We start from the raw sequence: 12,967 nt of genomic DNA on the forward strand, positions 1-12,967 counted from the left end.
ACTTTCAAGTAATTTTTTTAATGTTTGTTTATTTTTGAGAGAGAGAGAGAGAGAGACAGAGACAGAGAGCAAGCAGGGGGATAGGGGCAGAGAGAGAGGGAGACACAGAATTTGAAGCAGGCTCCAGGCCCCGAGCTGTCAGCACTGAGCCTGACGTGGGACATGAATCCACGAACCACAAGATTGTGACCTGAGCCGAAGTCAGACGCTCAACCGACTGAGCCACCCAGGTGCCCTGCCTTCAAGTAATTTTTCATGCATTCTGCATTTTACTTAACTCTCATTTGCTTTAACTAAATAGCTCACGATTTCTTATTCCAGGAATTCAGCAATAACTTAAGTGCCTGGAGCCAGAATCACTCTTAGAGATAGGTGGAATTCTGGTCCCATCTGTAGCATAGAGATTACTTTTCCAAACCATCCCTGCGAGAAGGAAGCCAGAAAGCTTCCACAGGTTGGTTGAGAGCTACTTAAATGGCTGTTTGGCTGGAGCCCTTTCATCCAGAACCGTGCTTGCCCCAGACCCTTCAGGGATCGGACCTCAGCCATGCTTCTCGGAGGAGACACGTGCCACAGGCTCGAGATTGCCCCGGGGACCTGGGAACTGGTCAGCTCCCAACGCAACCTCCCCCCAGATCAGAACCCCTGGGGATGGGAGTCCCAGGAACTGCATTTCTAATAACCGCCCCCGCCCGGTGACTTTTATTAAACTTTGGAAAACCACTGGCCAGCCTTCTCCTGACCTCCGTCCTCGAGAGAAGCCAGGGCTATGGGTCAGCTCACAGGGGCCAGGATCAGCTGCCATTTCTGGCAATGGGGGACAAGCCTAAGGCATCAAATCATAAATCACATGGTGAGAACTTTATTGGTGTCGCAGCTCTCTTTGTTGCTAGTCTGTCTTTAACACCCAACACGTGCTAATCTCCCTACTTCACGGAGAAACACAGGAGGCCTCCAAGGCTGATCCCGGGGCCGGCCACAGCGACAAACCCACGGGGCACAACATTCCTCCGCTTCTATTCATGGCAGGTGGTGGTGCTTTTCAACTCCAAGCATGGATACCAAATCCCCTTTCTAACATATTACAAAAAATAAGTCAATTTCAAGGAAAACACTAAGAAAACAATAACGCAAACAGTAAGCTAAGGAAGTGGTGCCTGGGTGGCTCGGTCGGTTGGGCGGGCGTCCAACTTCAGCTCAGGTTACGATCTCGTGGTGTATGAGTTCAAGCCCCGCGTCGGGCTCTGTGCTGACAGCTCAGAGCCTGGAGCCTGCTTTGGGTTCTGTGTCTCCCTCTCTCTCTGTCCCTCCCCTGCTCACACTCTCTCTGTCTCTCTCTCTCTCTCAAAAATAAATAAAACATTAAAAAATTTAAAAAAAAGAGTAAGCTGAGGAAGGTGGCAATTGATGGTGATATTTATTAGCCAGGATTCTCCAGAGAAACAGAACCGAACACACACACACACACACACACAAACACACATACACACACGTATACACATACATACATACATACATCTACATATGGACACATACATTCACACAGAGAGACACGTGTATAAAGAGATTATTATAAGGAATTGGTTCACGTGATTACAGAGGTTGAGAACTGCCCAGATTTACAGTTGACAAGCTAGAGACCCAAGGGGGCTGATTTTTCACTTTGAGTTGAAAATCAGGAAAAGACTGATGTCTCGTGTCAAGGAAATCAGGCCGCAGGAGTTCCCCCTCACTGAGCCTCTTTGTTTCCTTTGGGCCTTCCACTGATCAGCTGAGGCCCACCCACATTGCGAAGGGCAATCTGCTGTCCTCAGTCTCCTATTCAAATGTTCATCTCATCCAGAAACACTCTCACTGACGCATCAAGAATAATGTTTGACCAAACGTCACAGCACCTCGTGGCCCAGTCAAGTTGACCCATAAAATTAACCATCACACTGACCAATAAAACACAAGACATCTGGTGTGTCTGAACATGCATGCACGTGTGTATTTGTGTTTGTGTGCATGTGCACGTTTAGAGAGCAGCTCCTTGGACCCTGGCGCTCACTCCAGCAAGAGTAGTTAATTTTTAGGTTGACCAGATGGTCAGACTGAGATGTTCTAGATATCTAGCCAGGACATCCTGGTTCCAGAAAGTAAGTAACACTTTTGTTCTGACCCATAAATATGACCTCACTCCCACTAAGCAGGTGAACCCATCAGACCAAACTTCCTCCTAAAGCTCTACATTTCTGACTCACACCCAATTCAGCTGGGGAACTGGGCTTCTCATCAAAAGAAACCTCGCATGTTGAAATCAAAATGTAACCGTGGTCTGTAATTGTCATTATAACTCTCTTCCTTCCATAGACTTAATTTGCTTTGAGCTAAAATATTGAAACACAGAATCACTACAAAAAAGGACAGCACTGTGAACAGTGTTAATAAAAATATTTAAGGATTGTTCATTTATTTACAGGATGTGTACTTTCTAAAAAAAAGTTGCGTGAAGTAAACGTCTAAAATAATGAAGGGCCTCACTATATTATTGTATTCCTATTCAATCTGATTACCATCGAAACCTTTTACAATTATTTGTTCATTCATTTAGCAAATATTTATTAAGGGACCACTTAATATTTACAAACCAAGGAAAGGAAGCTTAAAGCTGAGCATTAGGGACTATTAGATGAAAAGTGTAATCTTTTTTTTTTTAAGTTTATTTATTTATTTTGAGAGAGGGAGCATGAGCAAGGGAGGGGAAGAGAGAACCCCAAGCAAGCTCCATGCTGTCAGAGCAGAGCCCGACATGAGGCTCAAACTCACAAACCTTGAGATCATGACCTGAGCTGAGATCAAGAGTCAGACGCTTAACTGAGTGAGCCACCAAGGTGCCCCCGAGAGTGTAATCTTGTGAAATCACACACCCAATCCTTCCACTGTTCTGCTCATAACCTTCAACGTCTCCCTCTTTCTGCTCAGGAAAGGGTCAGACTCCCGCCTGCGGCATCCCACACCTATAAGGCCTAGAGGCTCACCCTTCCTTTGTTGCTGGGCTAGTGGCCCCTTGCTCACCATGTCCCAGAGACACCGTACCATTTTCTCCAGAGCTGAGATTGTTCAAGCCTTTTCTATTAAGGGCCTTTTCTATTTAGGATCGGTGCCTCACAGGGTCTCTGTCATAACCATTTAACTCTGCTGTAGCATGCAAACAGCCATATGGGCCTGACTGCGTTTCAATAAAACTTTATTGACAAAACAGATGGTGGGCCAGATTTGATGCACCAGCCCCGGCAGTCTGCTGACCCTGCTCTTCTGACTCTGGGCCCGGTGCACACGCCTGCAGCTGCTCGTGTGGCCTCTCCCTTCTTGCCCGGCTAATTCTTGCTCTTCCCCAGGTTTCAGTAAATACCCCTCGCCCAGAGGATCTTCCCTGGCTCCTCAGAAAAGCTACTGTCTTTTAGAGCAGTTCTCACAGACGTGATTCAAGCGTGTGTGTGTGTGCGCGCGCGTGCGTGTGAGGTGACCCACTGTCTGCCTCTCCATGAGTCCCCGGGGACAGCCTGCCCCCTGCCCTTACGTTCCCAGCCTGGCATCTGGGGGAGGCTCAATCAGTATCTGTCGATCAAGTTAATCACTAAATGAGTCCCTCACCAGAAGAACGAGCACATGCACAAAAGCTAGGGAAATGTGCGTCCTCGAATACCAAGCCTCACACATGAAAAATGGACCCATCCTTACTTTTCTCTCCCCGGCTCCCGTCTCCAGGCGAGGCGACTGGGCCAATGCAATTGGCTTTATTTTCTTTCCTCCGGACCTGATTTCCCCAGGGAGTGTGTGCCCGGCTCTTTCCAAGTTTACCTTCCACTCACCAGCTCCAAGACTTGGGGTGAGTTATGGAGCGTCTCTGACCTTCCGTCTGCTCATCTGTAAAAGCCATCAGCACACTCACCTCGTGGGGCCCTAGTGAGGATTAAGGCAGTGATCTGCAGGCCCCGGCCATTGTTGTTGTTACAAGCGCACTGCTTCCCATGATTTAGGACACTGGCATTTCCTCTCTGTGTGGAAAATCTACAGCCAACGCTAGAGAGCCCAGGAAGCCACCAACACCATCAGATGACAAAGGCCAACACGTGAACATCTCTCTCTCCTTGGGAGCAGCATCAGACCTAAGTAAAACTTTTCGCAGAGAACATGTTGGGGTGTTTGATATAAAATACATTTCTAACGTCTACCCCACCAGTATTTATAACAGAGAAAATTCTGTAACGATCTGTGTCCGACATGATGGGGCAACGTGAGTAGATCATGACACATACAGCCAGTGCTGTGCAGGGCAGACTTTAGTTTGTTTACTGAGTGCCTTTAAGACCAGGAAATGTTCATATTATACTGTTAGACGACCACAACCAAAAAAAGATTTAAAATTACCTATATGGGGACCTCATTTACGTAAGGAAAGGTGTATTCAAAGAGACAGATTATAATAAGATAGATATTAACAAAGTCTCCCCTCTGGTTAGCAACACTATGGCTGGAGTGTGTGGGTGTACGTATGTGTTCATTTTTCTATGTTTTCTAAATTTTCTTTTTCTTTTTCCGTCTTTTTTTTTTTTAATTTGTTGTTTTTTTTTTTTTTTCCAACGTTTATTTATTTTTGGGACAGAGAGAGACAGAGCATGAACGGGGGAGGGGCAGAGAGAGAGGGAGACACAGAATCGGAAACAGGCTCCAGGCTCTGAGCCATCAGCCCAGAGCCCGACGCGGGGCTCGAACTCACGGACTGCGAGATCGTGACCTGGCTGAAGTCAGACGCTTAACCGACTGCGCCACCCAGGCGCCCCTTTTTCCGTCTTTTTTAATGTTTATTTATTTTTGAAGAAGAGAGAGACACAGTGTGAGCAGGGGAGGGGCAGAGAGAGAGGGAGACACAGAATCCAAAACCGGGTCCGGGCTCCAAGCTGTCAGCACGGAGCCTGACACAGGGCTCGAACTCATGAGCTATGAGATCACGACCTGAGCTGAAGTCAGACGTCCAACCGACTGAACCACCCAAGTGCCCCTATTTTCTAAATTTTCAAAGCAAGTATGACACTGGTGATCAAGAGAAAGTTCGTCTGATTTTCACTTATGGCTCCCTGGACGGGAATCATATGGGGATAAACACCTTCCCCGTCTTCGAAGGCTGCCTTAGACTTTAACGGGTTAAAACTTCTGAGGTCAGAAGAAAAAACAAACTTCTGGTGTCGGAACCCCACCTCGACTTCAGGCTGTGAAAGGTCCAGCCACAGCCACCAGCGGATTTCAGACTGGGCTGCCAGGAGCAGGCAAGGGCATCGGCACGTGGCCCGCAGCCTGGTCTCCGAGAGCCACCCTGCAGGGAAGGGCAGGCCCCCAACAGGGAGCCCTGAACTGCTCTGGTCCTGGCCACCTGTAAAGGGGTGTGGGAGAGCGCCTGCCTTCTGCCAAGGACACAGCCAAGGCCAAGTTTCAGAACTAGTGGCTGACATTCATCGTTATGGATGAGTCTCGCACTCACCACCTCATTAAACCCTCAGAGCTCACCAAAGACAGTGCCACGTCATCTCATTTTACAGATGAGGACACTAAAGTTCGGAAGGTTTCGGTAAACTCACCGGGAGTTGGATCTAGGTTCCATCCCCTCTGAAACTCTCGACCCCTAAGCAGAGACAAACAGAGCCTCTCCTCTCGGCCTCCATTCTTCCGCCGGCCTCAATACCACTTCCTCTATCGCCGCCTGGATCCTCTTGGTTGGCTTTGTCCTCACGTGGGGACTTTTAGTCCTTCAGCAAGCATTTGTCGCAAGCCTACTTCCCCTGGGACGCGCGGCTGGGGTGGGGGCTTTAGAAGGTGTTCCATACGCGTTACAGCCCCCAGTCCTCATACGAGGAGCTGATGGGCCAGCCACGGAGACCTGTGTCTGGACCCCACGTCTGAGCCATGAGTCCTTCACGAGCCCGCAAGGACCTGGCAGCCCACAGGTCAGATGCAAGTTCAGGCTCTTTTAGCCATAACTGTCACAACCTACGCCAGGCAGACAGGTTCCACCTTGACTCGGGGAGGGCCGGAACATTCCAGCTGGCCAAGCAGGAAGGGGAGCTTCGCTGCCACGGAGCCCAGCCTGCCCACAGCAGGAGGAGGGGTGAACACAAGGGTGAGTGAGGGGAGCAGGGGTGCCCGGCAGAGAAATGCCCGTGGGGGCGCTCAGTGTTCTTCCCACAGCACCTGTGACCTCTAACCCAGGACACGCTAAATTGTGTGACAGCTGAGCCCGGGGCCACAAGCCGGCTCCCCCGGGACCTTCCCCCTGGGCACTCGGTCCAGCTGTTCCGGCGGATTCTCTCCTCTGTCAACCACACTCCAGGTCGCGGTGGGTGGGAGATGACTCATTAGCAAGCACAGAGGGCTAAACCAGTCCAGCCTGAAGGCTGTGGAATATGATGTGTTTTCAGAAACCACCAAACTCAAGACATCCAACCCGATCCTCAGAAACTTAACCTCTTCTCCTCCAGCTGCTCTGGACACGGCTCCCTATTGCCCCACTTAAGCCGAGCCTCCCCACACGTCGTCTATTGCCTCGCTGTTAGCGTCCCCACAGGGCTGGGGTAGTCAGACAGATCCGGGGAAGTCAGACAGATCCGGGTTCAAATCCTGCCTCAGCCACCATGGCCGAGGCCACGACTTGGCCCCTTGCTGACAGCTCTCATATGTAAAGCAGAACGATTATATGTAGGAATCGGGGTTGGGCCAGCGGTGCCCAAGGTACAAAATGCAAGGAGCTACCCTCAGGTTTGCAGGTCTAGGGAGTAAGCACTTCCTTAAATTTTGTGCCTTTAAACCAGGCAGCTTCCTGGCCTCACCTTAGTTCCAGCCCTGCTTGGAGCCCAGCCACCTGCACACCCTCATGCCCTTAAAGGCATGAACCCTTGCCACCGCCCCCCCCCCCCAACTCTGGTCTTGGAAGTAACTGACTAAGACACTGTTTTGCCAAATGGAGGGTCTCAAGCCACTAATGTAAATTGGTGTGAAATCCACGTGAGAGCCACGGCCAACATTTACAAAATTGAAATAGACTAGACTTGCCTGGAGTGGAATAAAAACAAGAGAATATCAGAATACATCTCATGGACTTTTTCACAAGATGCTTGCTTCTGGTGTGTGGGGGGCGGGGGAGGGGGGGTGTGTGCACATACACTCACACAGGCGCCAGGTTGGATGTAAACTGTGTTTCTTACCACAGGCTAGGACATACCTGCTCCTCCCGGCCGGCTGGTCTGCACCTGGCCAGTCCCTATCTTGTCCCAACCTGCCTCCGGGCACACCATGGCTTGGATGCTGAGTCCGGTGGTTCAGAACCCAGGGGGTTTTTGTACGCTTTTCTGCCCTGTGGGGGCTCCTCCCCTCAGCAGCCAGCTTCCGGGGGATGATAATGACCTACCAGACGTCACCACGGTGGCTTCTGGTCACAGCCCAGCTCGTGGGATGGGAGGGTCAGACCTGTGGATGAAACTCAGCCTCCAGACGGCCTGGATGAGAGCCCTGCCATCGTCCAGGCCCTGGGGGAGGCCACGGTGTGGGACCATAGAAGGTGAGGCTCAGGAGTGACCAGGTGAGAGCCTTACCCCTGCCCTCCCTGCCCCAGGCGAAATAGATAGAGCCAGCTCAGAGAAACCACCTCCTTCCTCAAGCAGCTGGAATTATGCTTGGAACCCCCACTGGGGAGTAAGTGGAAGACAGACGGGACGTAGTCCCTCTCCTGGAGGTAAAAGAGAGCTATGCCCCCAGCTGACAGTGAAACGCTGTATATAAAGACACCAAGGCGCTGAACGCAGCCAGAAAAGGGAGCTGCTATCTCCTGAGTGGCCGATGCAATGTCCTGCCCACGCTGTCTCATCGCATCATCAGAAGAATCCACGGCATGCGTGTTGTCATGTCTACAATCAATAAAATGGAGGTTGCCCCACATTTTTAAGAGTTGGGAACAGGGTCTACGCATTCATGCATGCCTGATGCACTCCTTTATTTACTCAACCAACAAAGATCAAGCAAGTGTAACAATCACATGCTAGGCAAGAAACGAAATATTAAAAAAAAAAAACACTTAAATACCCTCGAGATGTTCGTGGTCTAGTTTGAGAAGGTAGGCGCATACCATTTAAATGCATTCAAGTCATTTATGTTCTTGTGACTCAAAGCAGAAGGTCCCCTGGGGGAGCGGGGGATTCTGCCAGGACAGGGCGGTTGGGGACAGGGAGGGAGGTGGGTGTAGGGTTGCAATCCTCATCTGGATGAGATCGGTTTTGCCTGGAGGACCAGTCACAGTCGGTTCACATTGGCAAGGGCGTTGGGAGAACAAAATAGGCAGAGGGGTGGGAGGGCAGGTGGGAGGGTCAGCCCTGCAGAAGGAGAGCATTTCTGCGAGGTGGGTGGGCAGCAGGGCAGTGGCCCAGAATCCCAGAAGAAGATGGCAGGCAGTGGGTAGGTGAGAGGCAACTCTCAAATCCATACGTAAATAGTTTTATGAAATAAGTAGGTCCTTTGTCCTCATCTGCCAGGGTCTTAACCATTGAAGTCACCTTTTCCTTAATATCCAACCCAGAGGACAAGCAGTCTCAAGTGTTGTTGCGAGTTCAGAGTTCAGTGAAGACTGAGAAGGACAACAGGGGACCCGATCTGCAAAGCGGAATGTGCGATACAATGTCCACGGGAGCTATTGTCTTTTGAGGGTTGCAGAGGTCACCCCCTTTGGGAAAAGCCCACTCGCTCCGTTCTCCCACAGACACACCTGCATCCGTGAGGCGTAACCACTGGGAGGGGAGTGCATTCCTGGGGCAGGAAAGTGAGGGAGAGCCGGAGAGTTCTCCTAAGTAGGTGAGGTGGCCAGGCACGGGAACGAGGTCACGGTCACTGTCAAGGAGCTGGGACAGGTTTCAAGCAAGCAGAGAGATTCCGGGGCCATTAGCTCCTCTCCACTGCTGATCTGTTCCACACGCAATCTGATTTTTATGCTAAAGATTCATGCACATAAAATGATAGGACTGCAGGCGCTCATTAAAAAGTTTATGTTCTTAGCGGTGTGTGGGGATGTGTGTGTGTGTGCGGGGATGTGTGTATATACTCGAGCTGCTGGAAATATAAACATCTTGCATATTTCATTTGTTTTTCTTCCAACTCAAAAAAGGCCTTCCTTTTGGTTTGTAATCTGTAATCCCCTTGGAAACCCAGGATGTAATCTGATAGAGAAAACTAAAACCCAGCAAGGTTTCACGGGATCCTGCGTTGGCTTTTCTTGGAAAATGGCTTCTCCCGAGATTGCTTTCACGCGTTTTTACAAGGCCATTTTGGAATACTGGATATGACATTTGATTGGGCCTTCCTTTAGAAAGGTCAGCTTTGCTTTAATAATGGTACATGTCATTACTGTGCGTAATAGGAAAATACTGGCCAGTTGACAGACCTGAGGCAGGACGTATTTTTTCAACCATTTGATTAAGACCTTCTAGAAATGGGAAGCCAGCAGTGCACACAAATATCGGAATGTGGTAGTGATTATAATGTGTGAATGGGACAGAAAGGTTAATTCTGCTTCATTTTGACACCTGAAGGTGTCCAGTGAAATGTCAGTTAAAAATGTCCATATAAAGCCATGTTCTTTTCAGCTTCAAGTAAGAAATACACATCTGATATTAACCAAAAAGCCAATAGCTGATAGAAAAAAAAACAAAACAGGTAACTCAAACCGTATTCCATTATCCACTCTCCAAAGACCGAGATCCTAAAGAAACACCATGTAACAATTTGGATTGTCCACAGAGTTCCAAAGAGACGGGACTAGATTCTAAAAGTAGACCCAGAGAACATGGTAACCCCTTGCTGTTATGCCAGAGAACAGAGATCCAGGCCCTGCAGCCCAAGCCCATGGCGTGGGCCACAGTCTCAGCGGCTGGGTGGTTGTGTCCTCCTGCACACTGAGATGCCAGAGCCTGAGTGCCCCTGGCCTTCAAAGTCTCAATTGATGCTTCTACCTTGGACCACCTGTCAGACTCGCTGCATCAGCCCTGCACTGTGACGGCCCCTGCGGAGCGTCCCGGGCCTTGGTGGTTGCATGCCCCCACGGTCCTTGCCTGTCCTCCCCGCCTCTGCACTCTGAGGCTGCAGCCTGCTCCTTACCTCGGTACGACCAAACCCCTCCAGCCCCCCACGCTCCTCTCTGCCTGGAGCTTGAACCCCAAACACCCATGAGTTACATTCTAGTAACCACAGAAACTGTTGGCCTGAAAAATGCGTGCGGTTCTTAGCTCTGTGGCTTTAAGAGATGCCTTTCCCTCGTGACTCCATAAAATTCTACGGGCCTTGGACCGCTTGCTGGCCTGGGCCTGCCGTATAACCCATAGCATGAGGCCTCAGCAACGAAACCATTCCCGGTCCCATCAAAGGCACGAAAGTGTCACACAAGGCACACCCACCTCCTTTTTTACCCCTGAGCAAGTCACACACTTCTCTCCCACCGGGAGTCAGCCCGAAGGGAACTGTACAAGGACAGCCTGGATCAAAGGCTGCCCTCAAGTTGTCTTTAGGACTCGGGTAGGGTTCCCAAACCCATCACTTGGCCAGCCCACAGGGGCCAGAGGACTGTAGTGACCCCTAGGTTCCGCTCTCCGGTGAAGAATGATCCAGATCACGTGTCCACAGGACCCACCATTACAAGAGCGATGAGTCCCATCCGCCAACCGCAGGGCCAGGCAACCGCCACTGGAGTGGACTCGTTGTGCGACGACCAAGGCAATTCACAGCCACGCCACGATACTGTGCAAAATACAGCGAGTGGGAACCCAGGCGTTCCTGAACACACCCCACCAGTCCTGTGGCCTCGGGCAAGGCGCCTACTCCTAGGCCACGAAAGGGGAAGTTCTGGCCCTTGACAGGCTTTTGTGGAAATGAAGTGAGTAGCTTAATTCACTTATGTCCATACTGGCACTTCCCGAACGTTCCTCCTCTTCCCCGTCGTTCCCGAAAGCAAGTCCCCACCGCACGGCTCCCTGAGCTGCCCCGACACCATCCTACACACACAGCTGCAGACCCGTGTCTCACAAGGGCACATCGGCCCCGGGACGTCGTGAAAGCCCCTGGCGGTGGCTTCGGCCTAGAGTCAGACCGAGGCTTCATTCTCTGTAGGCTGTCCGGTCCCCGTCAAGTCGCTTCGTCTCCCTGCCTCGATTTCCTCAGTCCCAAATCACACGGCCCATCAAGGATTATTCTGGGAAATTAGCAATCTGCGATCAGGAAAGCGTCGGTGACCATGCCTGGCAAACCCTGGACCCGGTTCCCTCCCCTCTCATAGCCTTATCCCCTGTGGGCACCGGGAGGGCTCTGGATGGAGTGAGCGAGGTAACCCCCTAGCGGCTTCAGAGCTCCTGGTCCTGACCTTCCTGGTGGTCCCCGGGGTCTGCAGGAAGAGACGCAGGAAGGGTCATGCACCTGCCTCTCCCCTCTGCATCCCGAGGAGGTAAACAAGGCCTCCAGGGCGGCCTCCCCTCGGCACTCTGTCCTGAAGTCCCCTCACCGTCTCTCCGAAGTGGGACACAGGGAAGACAAAGCCGTCTCTCGGGCTAACCCCAGCTGCTTCCTGCTCTGCTCTCCACAGCCCTCGCGCTCAGGCCCTCCCGCCGTAATCCGCCCTGACAGCCTCACCCCCTCGCCTCTCTCTTCCTCCCCTTACAAATACATTGATAAATGATGACAGCAATAATAGTAACAGCCGTTGGTGGGTTTGTGGACACTCGCCTGGATCTTGAAACCGCAGTCACTTGTCCGCTTCTCCTTCCTTAAGACCAAACATACAGTAACCTCGGGACCAAAACAGAAGCGGTGCTTTCACACACACACGCGTACATATGCACACGCACACACATGCACACCTAAGTGCACACACAAGCACTCACACGTGGGCACACGTGTGCCACGAATACAGACGTGCTTACCCGTGCGCACGCACGCAGCCCACAAGGAATACATTTGCCGCAAGCAACCCTAGAGATCGCCGATGTATTCCAGGAAGAGCACAGTTCCACGTGCTTCTTGCAGTGTGCAAGACACTTTTGGGTGTTGACTTTGTGCCTACAGAGCAACTCAAGGCCGGTCAGAGAGAACCGGTCACCCATCTCTACCTTCCCAGGGAGGTAGCCAGGATGCCGGAGCCTCTCGGGCACTTGGAAAGGGAATTCCACTTGAGTACGTAGCCTTCGAATGTGCAATTGGCTGTGCAAATATTTGCTCGGAGCCTCCCAAGAGGTGTGTGTTAGAGAGGGCGGTTCAGCAGAGGCGTCCTGCTCTGGTTTTCTTTCCTGAGCAAACACTTCACAGTTGTCTGACACTTCGAGTTGTGTAAACCATAAAGTTAACAATGGCCCAAAGATCAAAGACCAAACTGGACGTTCCAGACCAAGTAATAATACACAGGCCTCATTCCTAGGGTGGCAGATAAGTCTCCCCATCTTTGCACAGAAATGAAGATCCTAACTCCATCTCCCCTGACTCCTCAGCAAAAATGTTGACCCCAGATTTTGGAAAAGTGTAAGGAATTTATCGCATGGACTCACTATTCAAAAATCAAATTTTTGAGCAACTTAAAAATAGAATGAGGTGTATTTTTTAAGGAACCAAAGATCTTTTCAAATAAAAAATTATACTAACTTCCAGCTATAAAATGCCCAAGGGGATAACAAAAGTAATAATAATAAAATTTATGTAACGACCCATTACTTGACACCCCAAATTTCCAGTTCTGAAGGGATTACATACGATAGTTTACCTCTGCCAACAATCCTGGGAGATATTATGATTGGAAATCACAGCATGTAATAAGCAAATACAGTATTAAATTAAGCATGACTTTCAATACTTACTGCTACGGAAAACACCCAAATAACTCAAGTGAGAAATTATGTCACACTAAATGAAACAT

The sequence above is a fragment of the Lynx rufus genome, unplaced genomic scaffold, assembly GCF_022079265.1.
Source record: "Lynx rufus isolate CCGP_SWC_20201006 ecotype Redwood Valley unplaced genomic scaffold, mLynRuf1.p SCAF_2, whole genome shotgun sequence".
Lineage (NCBI taxonomy): Eukaryota > Metazoa > Chordata > Mammalia > Carnivora > Felidae > Lynx > Lynx rufus.